We start from the raw sequence: 22,752 nt of genomic DNA on the forward strand, positions 1-22,752 counted from the left end.
AAGGGACGATATTCTGCAACCGAAAGTGGGACCGTATCCCCAAAATTTACCTACACTTTCATCTTGTTGGATAAAAACTGGCGTCCTCGACGTCCTGTTCTCGTGAACATATTCCATCTTGATGCTAGGATCACCAGAATCGAGTGGCTTGCCTATTCTCCAGGCATGAACCTAATAGAACATGAAAATTTATGCAGATCTGCAGGATTTCGTGGCCGTTGTGACTGAAGTTAAAATCTTCTGGATTATTACGCTGCACCATATTTCCACTAAAATAAGCGACGTTTCGATCCCTCTGGTGGGATCCTCCTCACACTCTTCCGGTGTCCACTACTGCTAGAACACTGTCATAGACCAGTGTCGCGTTCTCTTATAAAGGAGAGTTTCCCCGCATCCGTGCTGGAGAAGTGGTAGCATTGTTTAAAATTCTTACGGCTACCATTGGTGGGCCATCGTCATAGGCTAATATTCCCGCACTGATGCAGAAGAAGGGGCGTTATTGGCTAAACTCTTGTGGATAGTATTGGTGGCCAGTCGTCTTTGGCTAGAAAGGCACAATTCCACACTTACGCTGGAGAACTGTTATTGTTTTTAGTTCCTCTTGCTGCTGGTTGGCCGTCATCAGTGGCTAGATGCGAAACGGACCGAGCAAGAGAGGGGGAATGTTACCCAAAATATTATTTTCCGCGGAGGTGACTGGCAGCGCGTTATTTATGTTGCTCGCACACCGCGGCCGGATATTCACTTCCTTGATGGCGGGGAGCCATGATGCCGGAAGCCTATAGTCTTCCTCTCTATTGAAATTAGATGCATTCTTGGAAATTTCAACCGCTTCTCGGACCTTCATCCTATAAATATTTGTTTCCTTAGCCAGCACACGTAAGGAACTAAAATCGATGTCAGAGCAACAGTTCTCATAATGTTCCGCTACTGCCGATTTTACACTTTGTTTTAGCCGCGTGTGTCGTTCGTGCGAGTGCGTTCTTTAACAGTTCATCCCGTTTCGCATATATACATTTCGCCGCAGCCACATGTCACTTGATAGACGCCTGGATTGTGTAGGCAATCAGGTGTATCAGTTTTTTGCCGAAAAAAAAAAAACAATCAAGTGACATGTGGCTGCGGCCAAGTGTATATAGGCGAAATGGGAAGAACTGTTAAAGGATGCATTAAGGAACACGAACGACACACGCGGCTAAAACAAAGTGTATAATAGGCAGTAGGTTCAAATGGCTCTAAGCACTATGCGACTAAACATCTGAGGACATCGGTCCCCTAGAACTTAGAACTACTTAAACATAACTAACCTAAGTACATCACACACATGTGATGCCCGAGGCAGGATTCAAACCTGCGACCGTAGCAGTCGCGTGGTTCCGGACTGAAGCGCCTAGAACCGCTACTGCCGGCCCAAAATAGACAGTAGCGGAACATCATGAGAACTGTGGCTCTGACGTCGATTTTAATAACGTACGTGTGGTAGATAAGGAAACAAACATTTATAGAAGAAAGGTCCGAGAAGCGGTTGAAATTTCCAAGTATGCATCTAATTTCAACAGAGAGGACGGCTATAGGTTTATGGCATCGTGGCTCCCCGCCATCAAGGAAGTGAATATGCGGCCGCGGTGTGCGAGCAACATAAACAACGCGCTGCAAGTCACCTCGGCGGAAAATAATATTATGGGTAAACATTCCCCCTTTTTTGCTCTATCCGTTTCGCATCTTGCCACTGACCACGGCCAACCAATAGCAAGCAGTAGGAGGAATTTCAACCAATAACCCTTCTCCAGCGTAAGTGTGGAATTGTGCCTTTCTAGCCAAAGACGACTGGCCACCAATAGTATCCACAAGAGTTTGGCCAACAGCGCCACTTTTTCTGCATCAGTGCGGGAATATTAGCCTATGACGATGGCCCACCAATGGTAGCCGTAAGAATTTTAACCAATACTACCACTTCCACAGTACGAATGCGGGAAAACTCTCCTTTATAAGAGAACGCGACACTGGTCTATGACAGTGTTCTAGCAGTAGTGGATACCAGAAGATTCTGAGTAAGATCCCTGCAGAGGGGTCAGAAAGTCGACCTAGCAACATTCTAAAGGATAATTATTGAAGTTGAGTAGGCGCACCTCTCAGCCATTATGCCAAGTCAATAACAATCTTAAACTTTGTATAGAAATTTCATTAGCGAATCCTATCCTTGAGGAGTAACTTCACATTCCGAAAGGAACCAGGATATAACTTGTTCAATTCATAACTAAAAGTGCCATTGTGATTTCTCAGAATTTTTGGAAAATAAATAATAATTTTCGTTAGTTTCATGTTTTTCTTACACTAACAAGGGAATGGTCAGACTTGTCATGCCGAAACATGTATTCATTTTTTTAGCACTGTTATTTAACTGTGCAAAAGGTCCGTTTGCAAAATTGTAGCTGCTGACATGAACTGGAAGTCCCTAAAAAAAAAATCACGAACATGGCTGTGTTTCCTGCTTGGCGCTTGCAGTGACGGCTGGCCACCCCTGGAAATGGCGAGTCTCGAGCGTTGTGCGCATGGTCGGTAAGAGCGGCCGTCTTACCGTGGCGTTCACTAAACAGGAATGTCGCTGCAAGGTTTTGGTAGAAAGGGGGAACAAATATTCGTTTCTGTGGCATGCACGTCCTTTTAATTTCTGGTACGTATTTCGAAACATACCGTCATGAAACTGGTTAGAGATATGAAAGATGTTCTGTACATGTTCATCTATTCTCCGCAAACCACTTTACGGTGAACATTCAATCTCCCCTCACAAGTGATGGCGAACCCTGTAAATGTTTTGCTGCTTGCCATAGAGATATACCACAGACGCCAAATGAAGCAATCAACAGAAAACACGCGTGAAGACTATGCGTTGTGCGACATGGTTGTTACACTTCTAGACGAGCATGTAAATGGCGTAGACATGTGGCTAGAAACAACTGGAACACTCGATATTGCGGACTGTGACTATACAGACGGCGAAGAAACCGACGAAAGTAGCACTCGTGAAGACTCTTCGAGTGATAGTGCCGCGTACCATCATCAATTATCTCCGAAAGTAACACCAGCAACTACAATTACCTTATCAGACAAAGAAAAAGCGGTGACGTATTGGTTGAACGAAAGTGGTAAGAAACGCCTACGTGTCAGTACTGTTCTAAATAAGTATCGCTTTGTCCGTTCTGAACGTGACTTGTATAGATGGAAAAAGCAAGTCGCTCGACGACGTAATAGTCGACTGGAAATTGCGACGGAGATAACTGCGCGAATTTTTGAGTTATTTACCGATGCCAGACAACAGTCATTTGGTGTGAGCAATACAACTTTGAGTGACTGGGCGTTAGAGATTGCCAACGCGATAGGCGCTAAAGAATTTACAGCTTCTCAAAGTTGGATTAGTCGCTTCAAAAGATCACATAAAATTGTGGCAAGAAAAATAACAAAATTTGTATCGAGAAACAGGTCGGAAAATGAAGTGACACAAATCGAAATGGTATAAGCTTTTCTTACGAATGCAAAAAATAAGATCGCTAGTTTTAGTGAATCATACGTGTACAATGCAGATCAGTCAGGTTTTCAAAAAGAAATGCATGCGAAAAGAACACTGTCATTCAAACGGGAAAACATATTAAGGCGATTGCACAGTCCACGACTGCACTCACCCATTCATACACTATAATGCCCATAATTAGTCTGGATGGTTCATTGCTGCCTAAAATTTATGTGTGTCTTCAAGAACCAACTGGACGTTTTGGACCACGTGTCAAAAGAACAATGTTCTACACAAACAATCTTGTGGTAGACGCATCGAAGTCTGGAAAAATGGAAATGAAAACGTTACACTTTTCATGCGTCATGCTTTTTTTCCGTTCTGCGGAAACAAATCTCTTCTCCTAGATTCGTGGTCAGGTCATAAAAGGTCTGATTCATTAAAAGCTGTATTTCGAGCCCACCCTGACAAAGAAGTAGAGATGCTTCAGATTCCACCCGGCACGACCAACGTAATTCAATCTGTAGACAGAGAATTTTTCCGCCAGTGGAAGGCATTTTACAGAAAACTAACAGAGAAAATTATTGTGTGCTGATCACTGCAATTTCCTGTCTATCACCGTGACAATATTCTCAAGCTGCAATCAGTAGTACATTATCAATTTTCCTCCCCACGATTTCAGAATTTGATTAAATATGCGTGGCACTCCTCGAAATATACTCATACTAGGCCTGATTCATTCCTAACACCAGCCCAGTTTTGTCTACGGACATCTAACAACGTCTGTGATTCGCAGGGTCGTCTTTGCTTGTATGTTCTTGGTGCACAAAAAACCTATGTTTTGAACAATGTATCAATGTTTCGCATTTTTGCGGTAATTACAAGAAATAAAATTTGGACGCGTTCTAAACCGTATATTTATTTGTGTCTATTTCATAGCTATTTGGAAATAATGTCGTAGATAACATATCAGCCATATTTGTCAACGAATGTTTAATTATCATACGATCGCTTTCACTGGGGGAGTCAGCTCTCTCACCGCTGTGGCAAGAGAGCGGCGCGTAGCTAACGCCACCTTGTCCCTAGATGGCGTTGGTATAACGTAGCGAGAGAGGTCAGGGTTGTACAAGAGGCAGTTATAAGCGCGGAAACCATGCGACAATAATGTCTTACTTCATAAAATTGTTTACAGACTTCCAGGTCATGTCAGCAGCTAAAATTTTGCATACAGACTTCTTGCAATGTTAACTCACAGTGGTACAAAAAGCAACACAGGTTTCGACATGACAAGTCTGACCATTCCCTTGTAAGTAGCACTACTCCAGTACCCAAGTATCCCACTAGTTACGTAAGAAATTTTGTAAATTTTTGTGTCATTTCCTTACAGCCGACGACCCTAGAAGATATTTATTGCTGAAAGTTTTTCTGGCATTTCTCTTTAGAACGTTAGGAGCGTGTGTCTGACTTCTGTAGTAGTGTGGGGGTGGAAATTGCATCTTACAGGAGCCACAGGGTAAAGGGTACATCTCAGATTAATCCGTTGCGCAGAATAACGGAATAGAAGATCAACCCCACGCTCACAGAACGTCGACAACGACCACGAACCCTGCACGATTTACGCAGAATCGCCATTGAAGAGTAGGACAATGTGGTCTTACCGACGGTATGCCACGACGGATTCAAGTTTGCACCCGAGCAAGGAAATGCTCCACTGCGTATTGACGTTACTCCGGAGTGCTTATTTTAAGCCGGTGGCCTGGACACGTTACAAATGGATATATTATGCTTGCCTCAGATTCAATTTCTATTTTGAGTGTCGTGAATAAGAAAACGCTGGAAAACATAAATCCGGATGGCCAGACGTTGATTCGAAACCAGTTTCTCTCCAGCTGAAGTCTACTGCATTGAACGCTGCGCCACTTCGCACGATCAATTCGTAGTGCGGGGGAAAAAGCCATATCTATATCTAAATAAATTACAGGATTTCGTAAAGTTTCGACAGTGCAAATATTTTGACAATATTTGCTGTAAATTAATTTCGGTATATCCGTTTCCAAATCACTTCACTTCATCAAACACTCTGATGAAGTGTCTTACCACGGCGAGGCTTATTGCCAATCACAGCCTCATAAACTTTGTGGCGTTGCGTCACGTATGTGGTACCACAGGTAGTACGGCACTGAGAGAAACTCCAGCTCCGACATGAAGTGTTCCACTTCGGATGTATTTAATTGCCTCCGCTGGGGCTATGACCCATCTGTCTAGCTTGTTCACTTCATAAATGGCGGCTACCAGGGGGCTTAAAACCCCACTATGCGGAATATAGTCCGTGCATGCGATCAATTATCCGGTAAGTTTATGTACCTGTATGAATGTCTCAACGGAGTGCTGTAGTTTACATCCAATAATATGGTCAGCAATATTTCTTCCTGCTCAACACAAAGTTGTGGGACTCCCATATAAGGAGTCTAAATACTAATGAGAGGCACTGGGAGCCCCAAGGTCCGAGCGTAATTCAGCGCAACGTCTACTGCAAAATATGGAACGTATGTCCTAAAGTACGCTATTTCATTCACGCACTAAATCTACAAACCAATCAGTGCCGATACCAGGTCAGCATGTGTGAAGTTCAATAACGTGTGTGTGTGTGTGTGTGTGTGTGTGTGTGTGTGTGTGTGTGTGTGTGTGTGTGTTTCCAACTACGGAGTTAACAACACCCTTAACAAAATAGAGACGAATGTGATTAAAGTATTAAAAGGAGGTGAAATAAAAAGTTGGTTATAAACGGCACTCAATTTCACTGCCTTACAAGGTCCACCGGTACATTCATGCAACTCTGAAGGTACAGTACTTTAAGTTACATATTGTAAAACTTAAAAAAACTGATAGCATAAAAAGGAAGCTGCAGTAACGACACAGGGAAGTGTGCCTCTCTCATCTTAGATGCGCCAGCTACCCTGAATGCAAGTTAATTACATCTCCGTAATATTTAGGAGGTTAAGCCGCCATTTCATAGGAACTTAAAATTTGTGCCACATTAATCTCCTTATTAGCTAAAATAGAGAACACATCTGCACGCAGATTAGCCGCTGCCTCTTGTCTGAACATAAAACTCTTTCAAAGAAACTGTGTCGCACACAAACACCACACATGTGAGGGTCCTCTCGCTGGAGCGAGACGACATGTGTCATATGACAGTTCAGAACGTAGACGAAGTCTGTAACGATCAGGAAAGTTACTATTTGGTAAAATTTCCCCACGATCGGCTTATAGTTTTGTCGTTTCAGGTGAAAACCTGGCAAGTGTTCCACGCAAAAATGACGCATTTATTTGAATGTCTAATATATGGAAATATTTGTATTTCAGCACTAGAGGCTATAGTTAAGACGTTTAATATCCGCCTACTTAGATACACAGTTTCCGTACGGGGTGAGGTATACAGGGCGCACAAAAAAAAAGACAAATTTTAGGGACAAGTTCCTAACACACAAATAAGCAAAAAATACCTTGAGAGGTATGAGCACTTGTTCACCTTTACTAGCGTGAAACACATCTCTTCTACTGAACAAGTGCTCATAGTTCTTAAGATGTGTGTTTTAGAGCCCATGTTTACTGAACATATTTGTTGTTTTGGTCCATACTATCTCCCCCCAAAATAAGAAAAGCAAAGAGCTTGAGTCGAAAAGATTCAACTCATAGTACCAAAGATGAACAAGTGCTCCCATCTCTTAAGGTATGCACTTTAGATGCCTCTTTTTGTTTTAGTGTGAGGAACTTGTTCCTAAGTTTTGTTGGTGTTTTTTTGAGGGGCCACCCTGTATTATGTGGGCACACTAACAACTCCAGAGCTGCATCATCAGCATAATGAACTGAAGTTTCCGACAGCTGATAAAACGTCAAAGGGCAAGTGTTTTGCTGCATTCTTATGCTTTTAAGTTTATCGATGACAGTGAGGTAACAAATTTTAAATTTTTAATACGGACTGAAATTCTAACCTATCTAGTGGGAAAAGTTAGGCTGTACCTTTTTCTAATTTTGTTACTATCTCCAATAATTTTGTCGTCGACTCAACATTAAAAACTCTAAACGTTTTCTAGTGTGTCTCCGTTCTATCACAAGCGCCCATGGCTCACGGATGGTCACAATGTTATACATTTTTTTTGTTTTTACAATGGCCTTTCTCCTTCTGCATTGTACGCATGTAATATTTTTTCCTAAAGAACTGTCCTCCTCTAACTGGCTCACGGCTCACGGACGGTCACAATGTTATACATTTTTTTTTGTTTTTACAATGGCCTTTCTCCTTCTGCATTGTACGCATGTAATATTTTTTCCTAAAGAACTGTCCTCCTCTAACTGCGGTCGTTTATTTACAGCCATTTTCCGAACAGGCTTCAGGAATTTTCTGCCTAAAACACTTCAAACTTTAACACACGGCATATCCTATACTGTTCAACAGCTATACAATTTCACCTTTCCCTAAAACTATTTTTTGTTTGTTTGTGCCCATAATACACATGCACGGAAAAAAGAAAACGCACTTGATGATTTCATTACTGTTTGACATGCATACTAAGGCTGTTAGCCAGCTAGGAGAAGTAATTTACAGCAGCACGAACTTACCTTTCAGCGCGCGTTACGTGATCCGTTGCGGGATTAGAAGCGAACGTCGCTTAGAATCCAGGGCGTAGACAATTGTTATCTGGGATGACGTATTTTTTGTGGTCTTCCTCAGATACGTAGACAAATGGTTTGCGCCTCAGATGGTTGTCCTCAGCGACCCTGCAGATAAACGACACACTCTTAAGGCACTTCATATATAAAAATAAAAAAACACAATTACATACGATAGAAATTGTTTCCTTTGAAATATCTTTTAGAGGTAATATTTCTCGCCGATGAACGTCAACGTACAGAAAAATCGAAAAGAAAAATTCTTGATGACTACTTTTGTTCTAAATGTATCGCTCAGGAGGATAATAACTCTTTTGGAGACTATGCTACTGCTCTGTGAGAATGAACACGGAATCAGTAAGCACAAATCGTGTGACAAATAGCTATCTCTGTTCGTTCAGGAGATCCAGGAGGCAGTTCAGAGGCACGTATATACCGGCTGGGTTCATCCTCTCCTCTTTCTCATCATTATGCCACACAGGCATGACACCACCACTACAATCGCTAGACAGACAGCGTCGGACGGATAACTCGAGTACACCACAAGGAAAGGAGGCCAATGTGCACACCAGGGCATTAAAAAAGTTCTAGGAAATACAGGAAAGCTTTAAAAAATATTAACATTTGGTGTAAGTGCTGGTAACTCATGCAGAATGAACAAATTAAAATCTGTTTGCATACATCATTCGAGACTATCACGAGAGATTTCAGTAAAAAGTAAAACTCCAGGAATTGATCAGTGGAAGCCATCTCCAGGTTATTTACTTGCAGAAAGCCTAAGACATGTGATAATACCCACTATTTTGGTATATTTTATGCCAGAAAGCCTATAGTGAGAACACTTCCGTGAAATCACACACAAATGAAACATAATATGGAAACTCTGCAAATAGCAGCAAATAAACTCGAGTTCAAAGTCAATACTTCAAAAACAAAGGGAAAAACCAGAACAGCGTAAGCTAGGATAGACGTGTATGGCAACAGTCGAGGACCTCAAGTATCTGGGAGCCACAGTCGCAGAAAGAAGTATATAGGCAGACCAACGAAGTAATGAGCTCTCAGAGTTTGTAACGAAAGCTCACATGAAGACTCTCCACGACCCTAACACGCACTGTTTCTCTTTACACGTGTCAGGCTTTGAGTAGAAGATAGCGAAAAATCAAGCAATGAATTTTTCAGTGAAAATACCTCAGGAAAATTTAAGGACATATGAAAGCCAGCGAATATGGCGAGTGGTGGGAGCTCTCCACAATGCAAGGAAAGGCGATCTGTACAATTAGTTCAACGCGGTTGATTTGGTGACAGCAGGATTCAAGAATGGTCTGAGCACTTAACTAGAATAAGTAACGAGCGATGCCCGAAGATTGACATGGATGTGGTGCACGGTAGTAGCAGCCGGATAGAGAAAAAGAAGACCTACAAACGCACCAGGTCTGATACAACTTCAAAAAGATCGCAAAAAGCCGAATGAAGTGGACGGACTTGAGCATGACTGATATGTGTCGTGACGTCGCGCAAACGGTGACTACCTGCAAGAAGGATGTTATGACCGTAACAGACGAAAATACTCGATAAGGTTTGAATACATGACCGCCGATCAGACACTGATCTGTTATAAGGGTCAAACATCTAGGCGCATCTGTCCAGAGCAATTTCAACCGCAGAAATTTAACAGTGCGAGATGTAGAAGACAAACAGATTTATCACAAGAATCTTTGGGAAGTGTTCATCATCAACAAAGGATGGCGCCTAAAAAGCTCTGTTTACTCTTCACTATCCTTCGGCCTGGACCCTTATCGAGTTGGATGAACTGGGGGAGGTGGATGGATGGAGACAAGGAGAGGGGAGGCAGGGAGATGGGGGGGGGGCAGGGAGATGGGGGGGGCAGGGAGATGGGGGGGCAGGGAGATGGGGGGGCAGGGAGATGGGGGGCAGGGAGATGGGGGGGCAGGGAGATGGGGGGGCAGGGAGATGGGGGGGCAGGGAGATGGGGGGGCAGGGAGATGGGGGGGCAGGGAGATGGGGGGGCAGGGAGATGGGGGGGCAGGGAGATGGGGGGGCAGGGAGGTGGGGAGAGGGAGGCAAGGAGAGGGGAAGGGGGAGGCAAGGAGAGGGGAAGGGGGAGGCAGGGGGAGGGGGAGAGGGGAGGTGGGGAGAGGGGAGGCAGGGAGAGGGGGGGAGAGAGGCAAGGAGAGGGGAAGGGGGAGGTAGGGAGACAGGGGGGGGAGAGAGAGAGAGAGAGAGAGAGAGCATCATCATTGAGTTTCCTACACAAATCCCTTTGTTTTGTTTCAGGTACTACGTAACTACATCACAACAGAGCACAATGCGTGTTTGGAATGCGGAAACGAAATCACCCTTTGCTGTCAAAAGTAATTTCAAATGGAGCCACCAAACGTTAAGACGATAAAGGCTTGGTAATACAACTTCCTAGCTACTGGGAGGATAAACAGTCAGTAAGGTTCTGATGAAATGGTAGAGGAAAGACACCTTCGAAAGCAGCCCATCGAAGTCAGTTCGCCGAATATCACGAGAGCTTAACATCTTTTGTCCAATAGTCCACATGGTGCTCCGTGAACAACATCGCTTGCACACTTATCAAGTTCAAATCGTGCAAGCATTGAAGCGAAGACTCCTGCAGTTTCGGCAAGAATTTGCTATTGAACTGTTGCAACAGATCGGGCAAAATCCCATTTTTCTACGAAATGCCGTTTTCTCTAATGAAACAACCTCAAACACACGTGGAAAGGTTTATTTGCACAACATTCGCATCTCGGATTCGGAAAACCCGCCAACATTTTTTTTGGGAACATGTCAGAGATACAGGAAATGCGTACGTGTGCTGTGTGCTGATGAAAGCCAGAATAACAGGTTAATTTTTCTTCATCGAGAGAATATTAACAGGACTTGTTTATCTGGACAAGCTTTAGAATATTTTGCCCCTCAGTTTCTTCTCCCTCAGCCAAATGTGATCTTCTATCAGTATGGTTCATTACCGCGGAGGAATTGATATGTTAGCGACTTCCTGGACCGAACATTACCACAGCAATCGTTTGGACGTGATGGACCTATCAAGTGGCCACTCTAATCTCCGGACACAACCCCTCTGGATTTCTTCCTGTGAGGGTTGTGTGAAAGACATTGTTTATGCCTCACCTGTACGTGACTTCGGCGATCTCCGTAGCAACAGTCTCCATCACCCCAGACATACCTGTGCGCACGTGGGATGAGATAGCATACTCTGGAAATCTGGGGAACCATGGTCTTTACGTGTGTTGCATGTGAAGCTCTGAGTGCGCGAGTATGGTCCGATGGCATGCCCGAGGGCGTCAGTAAAACAGTGTTAGCTATGAATACATCTATTGTCCAGATTTATAAACGCAAAATAGCTTCTGCGTCGCGTTGGGCGGTGGCGGACCGAGCATCGCGCGTGACTGGGAGTTGGTGACTAGCCCGGATCAACAGGCACCGACGTTGCTTCGCGTGGTCAGGGATCCCGCACTCAGCATAGATGGTGTCATACGGGATGAGAGCCCAGAGTCCTGCAAGCATCGCCCGTCAAGTCGGGACACTAACAGCTTTGCGAACTGTCCCATCAATGCGCTCTGTCAGCTTAGTTTGCATCCTGGTCGGCAGCCAGCAGGTCCACGGGGAATAACAGTAGCTGTGCGGAAGTATGCCCTGACCTCTTAACAAGACACGGGAAGCTGTTCCCAAGTACACGAGTGCGCCTCTCCCCGGAAGGTGTGAGGTCGGCAGCTCACGTGTTACCCGTGCTTGACCACCAGGTGGGTCTTTGGTCGAAGACGCTTCAGTATCCACATTAGTGGCGGCAAGGATGGCAGCAATGGCAGTCACAGCAGTGAAGTATATCAGACTGTCTGGCTGGTGTCTTATAGCTGAAATCGTCAGGCGAACGATAGGCACCACATCAGGGAACAGACGATGGACCGACTGTAACTTATGAGACTGACATACTAACAAATTCCATGTTTCCGAAGCCTAAGCATTTATATCGGTGACCCGTGGCGATGACGTTACCAAGTGCGGTAATGAGCGAATTTGTCCCTGTTTTCTACTTGTCAACGTTTTACACCACACTGATGCTTTACTACAACGACAGGCTATTGTGGAGGCGCAGAGTGTGTGCGTGCGTGCGTGCGTGTGTGTGTGTGTGTGTGTGTGTGTGTGTGTGTGTGTGTGTGTGTGTATTTTACGCGTTACTACTTTACCTTGCCGTGCTGTCAGAATGGCGTTACAGAGTGGTCATTCGGCTGTGATTGCGTTCTGTTCCCTCTGCTCCAATGTTGTGTGGCAATGCTTCAGTGATGTGTCTCACTATTTGCAGCGCTGCTGGCTTTCCTACCTGGTTTATATTCCGATTGACACCCTACGTTCGAGCCCGTCTTAGCTCGACTCGGTGGTTGCGGGAAAAAACTTCAAAACTTTTACGTTCACCCAGAATTACATTTTGTGGTCCAACGGTATCATCTACACCAGCGGCCGGTTATTGCGGCCCGCTGGCCGCATACGGCCCAAATCGGGTATCCGTGCGGCCCGCGCTTCTGAGCCGTATTTTTGAATAGTAAGAATGCAGCAACAAACAACCTAACCCATAGAACATCAACTGACGTTAAGGGTTTCTTACGAGTGTAGTTTTCCTGTTCAATAACGAACAGGAATACTTGCAGAGACAGTAATATTTTAAGATGCTCTTAATATTAATTGGCGTTGGTGAAGTCGGACATGTGCTAACTGAAGTTGGCCGCTTACCTAAGGCAGTGGGAAAGTGGTACTACTGCGCGGTTGTAGGATGTGAGCAGGGATTAGTGAAATCGTCTCAAATGTCAATTTGTCCCAATGTGGTATTTATTTGTAGCAATAAAATCAATTACGGCTTTTGTAAAACAGTGCAGTAAGTGGCAGAAAACTGGCAATAAACTCAATTTTCAGATTTTTACGATAGTGTCTTACATTGAACAAAGCAATTAAAAAACACGTACAAATACCAGTATTAATCAAAGCCGTTGGGATACATAGTAAAATTAACAACACTTTACGACGCAGCTAAGTGTCACAACTGTTAGATCGCTGAGGTTGGCAGCAGTCTGAAACAGAGAACAGTGGACACGAAGTGTTCCAAATGGTGCCGAGTATTAGCGATAAGTATTTGGGAGTTGACGGCCAACTTATCGCGCCCGTGCTAGTCGACTGTAGACTCGTAATACACTGATTTATGAGGTTAGAGGTTAATAATGAGATCGGCACTTGTGGTGCCCGAGGTTCTGCTCCACGTCAGCATTGGTTCTTCAGCAAAAATATTTGACAACCACTGATCTAAGACATTTTACGGATCGCGAAAGGAGGCAATGTGGAAGCGCATTTACCGGAAGTACTGTGGACGTCCGTCCGCAGCGCAAACATTGCTGCACGCAAACCAATCACGCTGCCGGCGATGGAGCGGCAGCGGCACCAAGAGGAGAGACGCGCGCTTAAGTAAATGTTCAAGTGCAGGTGATGTCAGTTGCAAGTTGTAAGACTGTGCGAGTCTTACTAGAGAGTTCCTGCACAACGTTCGTCGTTTCTTCAAGTCGTCGAGTGAGAGAGAGAGAGAGAGAGAAACAGTGGTCAGTAAACAGTCAGTGGTTAGTCTTCAGTAGAGATAGAACACTGTATCGAATTATCGTGTATGGACAGAGACCACCTGCGTAGAGCATTAACCGAGTACGGTTAGTTTGCAATTGTTCTCCGAACAGTACATCACGACAGAAGATATAATTTCTTGCAACGCAGGACAGATAGGCTAAACCTGCATTTACAATTGTTGTAGCCAGCGTTACCGAAGTTGAGTAATATATTTTACTATTTTCTCTCTCTCTCTCTCTCTCTCTCTCTCTCTCTCTCTCTCTCTATCTGTGTAACACTTTTTGAATTACATTACGTGATGCAGCAATTAGCAAGTAAGTGTGTCTCCCAGTATTTTTTTTTTTGTGCCTTTGTTTCATGTGGATACCCTGTACTGTTGCTGCTCGGGCACTGCTCTGTTTTTACGACGGGGTGAAGAATGGACAAAGCAGCGGAGACTCTTCCGTTCTCGATTCGTCACTCAGAGGGCGCTTACACAACGTCACTTCGCGGAGCCATTTGCCTTCCATCTTAGTGAGTCGCTACAAAAGACTCTCGCCTGCTATCATTCCTCGCAAGCACCGAGGGTGCTAGGTGCGGGGAGAAACGCAGCTACGCACTTGGCGGTATTAAAACGCACCAGCCTCGGCGGCGGAGCACTAAGACAGAGTGGATGCGCTGCTGCAGGAGCCCGGCCGCGACCCACGCCCATTCACTGGTGGCAGAGTGGAAAGCGTGTTCGGCCTAATCGAGATTTTTGCCCGTCTCCCTGCTCGCTGATCACAGAGGCCGCCGGCGCCCGGCCGCCCGCGTGGGCGTTACGAAACGGCCGCAGCCAACACGGCCCGACAGCCGCCCGCTGGACATAAATATTGGCCGTCACGCCGAGCCTAATACAGCTGCGCGCTACAGCGCCTACAAGTGGCTACTCGACCCGGTACCGGGTGCTCTTCTTCAGAAACGCTTTCCTTGCCATAGCCAGTCTACATTTTATATCCTCTCTGCTTCGACCATCGTCAGTTATTTTGCTCCCCAAATAGCAAAACTCCTTTACTACTTTAAGTGTCTCATTTCCTAATCTAATTCCCTCAGCATCACGTGACTGCATTCCATTATCCTTGTTTTTCTTTTGTTGATGTTCATCTCAATCCTACTTTCAAGACACTGTCCATTCCGTTCAACAGCTCTTCCAAATCCTTTGCTGTCTCTGACAGAATTACAATGTCATCAGCGAACCTCAAAGTTTTTATTTCTTCTCCATGGATTTTAATACGTACTCCGAATTTTTCTTTTGTTTCCTTTACTGCTTGCTCAATATACAGATTGAATAACATTGGGGAGAGGCTACAACTCTGTCTCTCTCCCTTCCCAACCACTGCTTCCCTATCATGCCCCTCGACTCATAACTGCCATCCGGTTTCTGTAAAATTGTAAATAGCCTTTCGCTCCCTGCATTTTACCCCTGCCACCTTCAGAATTTGAAAGAGAGTATTCCACTCAACATTGTCAAAAGCATTCTCTAAGTCTACAAATGCTAGAAACGTAGGTTTCCTTAATCTTTCTTCTAAGATAAGTCGTAAGGTCAGTATTGCCTCACGTGTTCCAATATTCCTACGGAATCCAAACTGATCTTCCCCGAGGTCGGCTTCTACCAGTTTTTCCATTCGTCTGTAAAGAATTCGTGTTAGTATTTTGCAGCTTATTAAACTGATAGTTCGGTAATTTTCACATCTGTCAACACCTGCTTTCTTTGGGATTGGAATTATATTCTTCTTGAAGTCTGAGGGTACTTCGCCTGTCTCATACATCTTGCTCACCAGATGGTAGAGTTTTGTCAGGACTGGCTCTCCCAAGGCCGTTAGTAGTTCTAATGGAATGTTGTCTACTCCCAGGGCCTTGTTTCGGCTCAGGTCTTTCAGTGCTCTGTCAAACTCTTCACACAGTATCGTATCTCCCATTTTATCTTCATCTACATTCTCTTCTATTTCCATAATAATGTCCTCAAGTACATTGCCCTTGTATAGTCCCTCTATATACTCCTTCCACCTTTCTGCTTTCCTTTCTTTGCTTAGAACTGGTTTTCCATCTGAGCTCTTGATATTCATACAAGTGGTTCTCTTTTCTCCAAAGATCTCTTTAATTTTCCTGTAGGCAGTATGTATCTTACCCCTAGTGAGATAAGCATCTACATCCTTACATTTGTCCTCTAGCCATCCCTGCTTAGCCATTTTGCACTTCCTGTCGATATCATTTTTGAGACGTTTGTATTCCTTTTTGCCTGCTTCATTTACTGCGTTTTTATGTTTCCTCCTTTCCTCAATTAAATTCAATATTTCTTCTGTTATCCAAGGATTTCTACTAGCCCTCATCTTTTTACCTACTTGATCCTCTGCTGCCTTTTACTACTTCATCCCTCAGAGCTACCCTTTCTTCTTCTACTGTACTTCTTTCTCCCACTGCTGTCAATTGTTCCCTTATGCTCTCCCTGAAACTCTGTACAACCTCTGGTTTAGTCAGTTTATCCAGGTCCCATCTCCTTAAATTCCCACCTTTTTGCAGTTTCTTCAATTTTAATCTGCAGTTCATAACCAATAGATTGTGGTCAGAATCCACATCTGCCCCTGGAAACGTCTTACAATTTAAAACCTGGTTCCTAAACCTGTGTCTTACCATTATATAATCTATCCGATACCTTTCAGTATCTCTGGGATTCTTCCATGTATACAACCTTCTTTCATGGTTCTTGAACCAAGTGTTAGCTATGATTAAGTTATGCTTTGTGCAAAATTCTTTCATTTCTTACCCCCAATCCATATTCACTCACTATGTTTCCTTTTCTCCCTTTTCCTACTGTCGAATTCCAGTCACCCATCACTATTAAATTTTCGTCTCCCTTCACTATCTGAGTAATTTCTTTTCTCATCATACATTTCGTCAATTTCTTCATCATCTGCAGAGCTAGTTGGCATATAAACTTGTACTACTGTAGTAGGCGTGGGCTTCGTGTCTATCTTGGCCACAATAATGCGTTCACTATGCTGTTTGTAGTAGCTTACCCGCACTCCTATTTTTTTATTCATTATTAAACCTACTCCTGCATTACCCCTATTTGATTTTGTATTTATAACCCTGTATTCATCTGACCAAAAGTCTTGTTCCTCCTGCCACCGAACATCACTAATTCCCACTATATCTAACTTTAACCTATCCATTTCCCTGTTTAAATTTTCTAACCTACCTGCTCGATTAAGGGATCTGACATTCCACGCTCCGATCCGTAGAACGCCAGTTTCCTTTCTCCTGCTAACAACGTCTTCCTGAGTAGTCCCCGCTCGGAGATCCGAATGGGGGACTATTTTACCTCCGGAGGACGCCATCATCATTTAACCATACAATAAAGCTGCATGTCCTCGGGAAAAATTACGGCTGTAGTTTCCCCTTGCTTTCAGCCGCTCGCAGTACCAGCACAGCAAGGCCGTTTTGGTTATTGTCACAAGGCCAGATCAGTCAATCATCCAGACTGTTGCCCGTGCAACTACTGAAAAGGCTGCTGCCCCTCTTCAGGAACCACACGTTTGTCTGGCCTCTCAACAGATACCCCTCCGTTGTGGTGGCACCTACGGTACGGCCATTTGTATCGCTGAGGCACGCAAGCCTCCCCACCAGCGGGAAGGTCCATGGTTCATGGGGGAGGTCCTCTTCTTATAAATGCCAATTTGCGGTTTTTTACGATATCTCACAGCTCTAGGAACTGAACACTTGTTTTGATGCAACACGCCCGGGTTCCCGGGTTCGATTCCCGGCGGGGTCAGGGATTCTCTCTGCCTCGTGATGACTGGGTGTTGTGTGATGTCCTTAGGTTAGTTAGGTTTAAGTAGTTCTAAGTTCTAGGGGACTGATGACCATAGATGTTGAGTCCCATAGTGCTCAGAGCCATTTGAACCATTTTTTTGATGCAATGTTTACATTAATGGAAAGGTTAAAAAACAATTCTACAGTGCACAAAAGTCTAAATTGACACAAACCAAGACATTGCATCAAAACAAGTGTTCAGTACCTAGTTCTGTGAAATGTCGGGAAGAAAACAGCAAATTGGCATTTGTAAGAAGAAGAACAACACCAAAAATGCAACAGGAGCGTAATATCTACAAAATCGTCCATGCAACCTGCCACTGAAGATGCCCTGGAGAAAATATAGGTGAAACGCGTATGGCACGAAAATTGCGTTTCATTCAATTGTATTCAGACGGTCCATAAAGTAAAAATTATCAATATACCGTAATATTACACGCAACTGAGGAAGACAGGACTACAAAAACTGAAGATCTTAAAACAACTGTTTTCTGTTAAAATGACTGATAACAGCGAAACAAAGTCGCTCATTTTCTCAGCACAGCTTGACTGGATCTTTTTAGCAGCCGGTTCAACAGTAAGTGTTCATTGTATATTATGTCTGTATCTCCAGGTTTAGGCTTTGCTATGTCGTCTGTCTGTCTGTCAGTCAGTCAGTCAGTCGATCGAGAAGGCAGTCATCCAACCGCATCTTTCCTTCAATTTGTGCGAACTGGAATAAAACAATGAATAGGATCATGAAGTTATTGAAACGAAATAAATCGGAATTCATTGTTCTGGATTAACAATGGATCGCGCTTGAGAAATTCTTTCTCGATTTGCCTCCGTACACTACGCTCTTCGTCATTCTCACTGAGTCGACTATCATGACGTAGTTGGCGTTACGCATACGCCGACCAATATTTCGACGCCTCACAGGTGGTACTTTTTCCAAAGAAATAAACACGGACTGAAATCAACTGAATGTTTGCAACACGCCAGATTGCCACAAACTGACATCAATTCAGTCTTTTCAGCACACCAGACATATGATCACCAGCGATAACACAATTGTATTCCTTTTCGCAAAATATCAATGTTCAGTGCGGTATTTGTTGCTGTAAAGAAAGCATGTGCCAGCAGAACTGCCCAACCGACCACCACGTTTCTTTCGTTGAGAGTCTCATGCAAAAATACCATCCGAAGTTCCGAATTTTCCGGTAGATTTCCCAAAAATTTTCTTTCATACATGCGGCAACGGATTTTTATTAATAGAGTTTAGACATACCGTGGGACAAAACAATGTGAAAAATAAGTATTACATTCATTAACTGCAAACATACAGGGTGGTATAAATGGAGCCACTGTGCATGATATATTGTTATTTTTGGCGATAAGGTGAAATGTATTTTCTTTCTGGAGTTAGTCATAGGGCTACTTGACAGACAGCACATTTCCATCTGCTTCTGTTACGTTTCTCATTTGTGCTACAGTGCCTTGAGATGCCGTGTATTGGCGTATGCTTTGCTTCTGTTGCATGTTTTCGAACTGGAACAACAGTTTTACATTTTTTTGCTAATAGTTCTTTTGTGCCACTCTCCGAAATAACGCAAGAATACACTGATTTTTCGTTCGAAAATCGAGATCACTGTCTTCAGCTAGATCACCATCTCCACTTTCAAATGGTTCAAATGGCTCTGAGCACTATGGGACTTAACATCTTAGGTCATCAGTCCCCTAGAACTTAGAACTACTTAAACCTAACTAACCTAAGGACATCACACACATCCATGCCCGAGGCAGGATTCGAACCTGCGACCGTAGCAGTCGCGCGGTTCCGGACTGAGCGCCTAGAACCGCGAGACCACCGCGGCCGGCATCATCTCCACTTTCACTGCTACTGTCAATATGATTCGGCATGAAAAGAAATCCCTTCCGAAGGGCATGCCAGGATTTCCTGGTCCTTTACTCTTCGAGAGAACATCGTGACAAACTGAAAAAAAAAGAAAAAATAAAACATCATAGCTACTCGCGTTCCCCTTAGAGTCGCAGTGCTTTCAAAAGGAACAACCACGATAATTATGAAAATAAGTACGTACATTTACATATTATCGAAATACACAGTGTATAAACTGGAACAGGGCAGTTCCTAATCCATGCGCAAAACGTGCCTCATAGAGACAAACTCAATCACAATTTGAAAATAAAGACATTGCGCACTGCATAAAAAATGTCAACTACGTCTGCTCGTCTAACTGCTAAGATTTGAAACATGTGGAGTTGTTCAAGCTGCAGCCGCTACAGGACAGCGTCTACTGAAGACATAAAAGGTCGCTACGGAAGTATCTGCTGTTCGTGTGCCACGAATTAAAAAAATCCTAGGTGGCTTCAAACCGAACCAGATGGTCTGGAAAGGTAAAGGCACGCAAGTAGAACGGATGTTACAAACCACTTTTTTGTTGTGTCCACGTCAGTGGCATTAGAGACGGGAGAACCTCGCAAAAGTGAAGTACGCTCTGGCCATTAAAACTACAACAGCAGGCAAGGTCTCAAACAACAAAAATATGCCTGTTGTGAGTATTGTAATGTAATCAAGCTAAGGCATATTGGGAACCTTTCGACACCGCTGGGTACTGATAAAACTCCAACTCCGTCCGAACAGGCTTCGGAATGCTCGGCGGTACCTACCGACCGCCGTGTCATCCTCAGCCGATGGGCATCACTGGAGGGCATGTGGTCAGCTCCAAGTAGCTTCTCAATTGGCCTCACAAGGGGTGAGTGCACACCGCTTGCCAGCAACGCTCGGTAGACCCAGACGGTCACACATCCAAGTACTAGCCAAGCCCGACAGCGCTTAACTTCGGTGACGTGACGCGAACTGACGTTACCACTGCGGCAAGGCCGTTGGAGGGTATTGATCACTCCACTTACAACAAAATGTAACATTGTGTAAATCTATTTATATGGAAACGAAATAGTTTGTGAAGTGCTGCTTTCAGTCGATATGAACTGCATGATTTTGAAGTTAAATAACAAAAAACATAACTAAGAACATTTTATGAAGTTATTTATAACAACGTTTCCATTAAATTTCGTCACATTTATATAAAAAAATCTGTTAATTTATGTACTTTCGTTCCCAGCAGTGTGAGTGATTAACATTCTTTGTCTATAAGTGTAATCTCTCTGATCTCTCGCTTGCTGGAACAGACGATGTGAAGCAATTGTTCCTAATTGCGGCCAACTGCACCCTTGAGAGGTAAAATTAAATTTTCTGAGGGATAAAAAGAAGGGGATATCATTGCGTTTCAATTATGAAACTAAATTATTTTTTAAATATCAGTGCTTTTATTACTATTTCATAAGTTACCAAAAATTACATTTCTTCTTTTCTTTCCCCCTCAATTACTAAGAGTGACAAGTCACGATGTACACGGCCGAAAAAAAAAATAGTACATCCTTCTAGAGGTTTCCAATTCACTCCAGATTTGTTAGAACAGTGCGTATGGAGTCCATGAAATGATTACATTTACAGTTCGATAGTGCAAGCGGTTCTGATGTACCAGGTATCGCCTCATGCTGGAACATCCATATTAGCCTCCACGGGAGCTAATGCAGGCACCGACTCTGGCACCCTTTCGACTTTATAGTGGCGATTATTATCCTGAGACACGTCATGCCACGCTTTCCAGACCTGTCACTTAATCCTATAAGAGTTTTTGGTTGATGATTCGTACGAGTCACCTCTCGTCCCATCATATCCTACACGTGGTAAGATTGGAAACAAGTCCAAAGACTATGCTGGCCAGGGATGCTGGTGCACATCTTGCAGGGCACGTCGAGTTCCACGGGCAGTGTGTGGACGAGCTTCATCCTGTTGTACCAACACATCACCTTTCTGTTGCAAAAACGGCGGGTCTAACTACCGTACATTCTGCGCATACCGGGCGCTGCTTAGCGTCCCCTCCAGAAATACCAAAGATGAACGAGAGTTGATGCTTATCGCATCCCAGACTATAAGGCCTGGGTTGGGGCCAGCGTGTCTACGAGACAGGACTCACCAGTATATCGTATTCGCAGACGACCGTCGCTTGCGTGGAGGTAGAATCTGCTTTCACTGCTGAAGACCGTGGCGCACCAATCGATCTTCCAAGTGATCCCCTGACGGTACCAGTCGAGTCGTGCACGTCGATGCCGTGGCGCGAGTGGAAGACAGACTAAAGGTGCGCGTGCCTTAGTCCCACTGCTAATAACCGGTTCGCAACAGTTCATGTTGACACGCTTGGGCTCACAAGCCCGCTTATCTGTACTGTGGTAGTTGTACGGTCTGCCACCGCTGCCCTTACAATACGACGATCCTGGCGGCGTCTGTTCAGCATGGAAGTCCAGAGTCTCGTCTATGGGTGTGAGCACGGTCACGTGACCACTTATAGCAGCATCGTTGCAGAACTGACGCAGTACGTCCAACTTGTGTGGCAATTCTCCAAAGAACCATCCCGCCACTTGGAAGGCCACAATCTGACCCCTTTCAAACTAGCTCAGCTGGCCGTAGGAAGCTGAATGCGCCTCCGTGGCACTGCTGCCTACTCCTTTCACGCGTTTGCACCACGCTGAGCCTTCTGGCTTTCAGCATTCCCCAGTGAAGAGTGTAACAGATGCGCTCTGGTAGCAACGCCACTACGCTGTGTGTTGGCGGACGACGTTGAAATCAATATCAATGCATCTACTGTCCCACGTCGTCTTCCTCGTATAGTCCACCCGCTGCATACAGACTTTCTACTTTATGCCAAGCATCTACGACAGCAATATTGAGACATACACGTCACATAGGATTAAATATACCCCGGAACCGAGCTCTGGGTAGTTCGTGCAATGGACCACAAGCTGCTTTATTATTCACTTCGCAGCAGATAAACGAAATAATTGACAGCACAGCACAACACAACAGTTAACTATTCAATGGCTACAACATTGCTGTACCGTAAATTTCCTTTACTTTACGTCTATGGTCGAAAACGTTTTGTCAACAGATTACCGGTTTCGGTCTATAATGACCGTCTTCAGATCTGTTTTGACCTTTACGCCTCGCATGTGGCCGTGAACACCGACATTGG

At 44.3% G+C, this 22,752-nt stretch overlaps 1 protein-coding gene across 1 annotated transcript in view; it reads right to left on the reverse strand.

The window, feature by feature from the left end:
- The window catches only part of LOC126088424 (uncharacterized), a 471,147-nt gene that overhangs the window by 261,757 nt on the left and 186,638 nt on the right, over positions 1-22,752 (reverse strand). The window contains exon 2 of the mRNA XM_049906567.1: positions 8,132-8,290. The gene's annotated coding sequence lies outside the window, so the exon portion shown is untranslated. The remainder of the gene's footprint in view (positions 1-8,131; positions 8,291-22,752) is intronic.

This window comes from Schistocerca cancellata, chromosome 6 (genome assembly GCF_023864275.1).
Source record: "Schistocerca cancellata isolate TAMUIC-IGC-003103 chromosome 6, iqSchCanc2.1, whole genome shotgun sequence".
NCBI classification, from domain to species: Eukaryota; Metazoa; Arthropoda; class Insecta; order Orthoptera; family Acrididae; genus Schistocerca; species Schistocerca cancellata.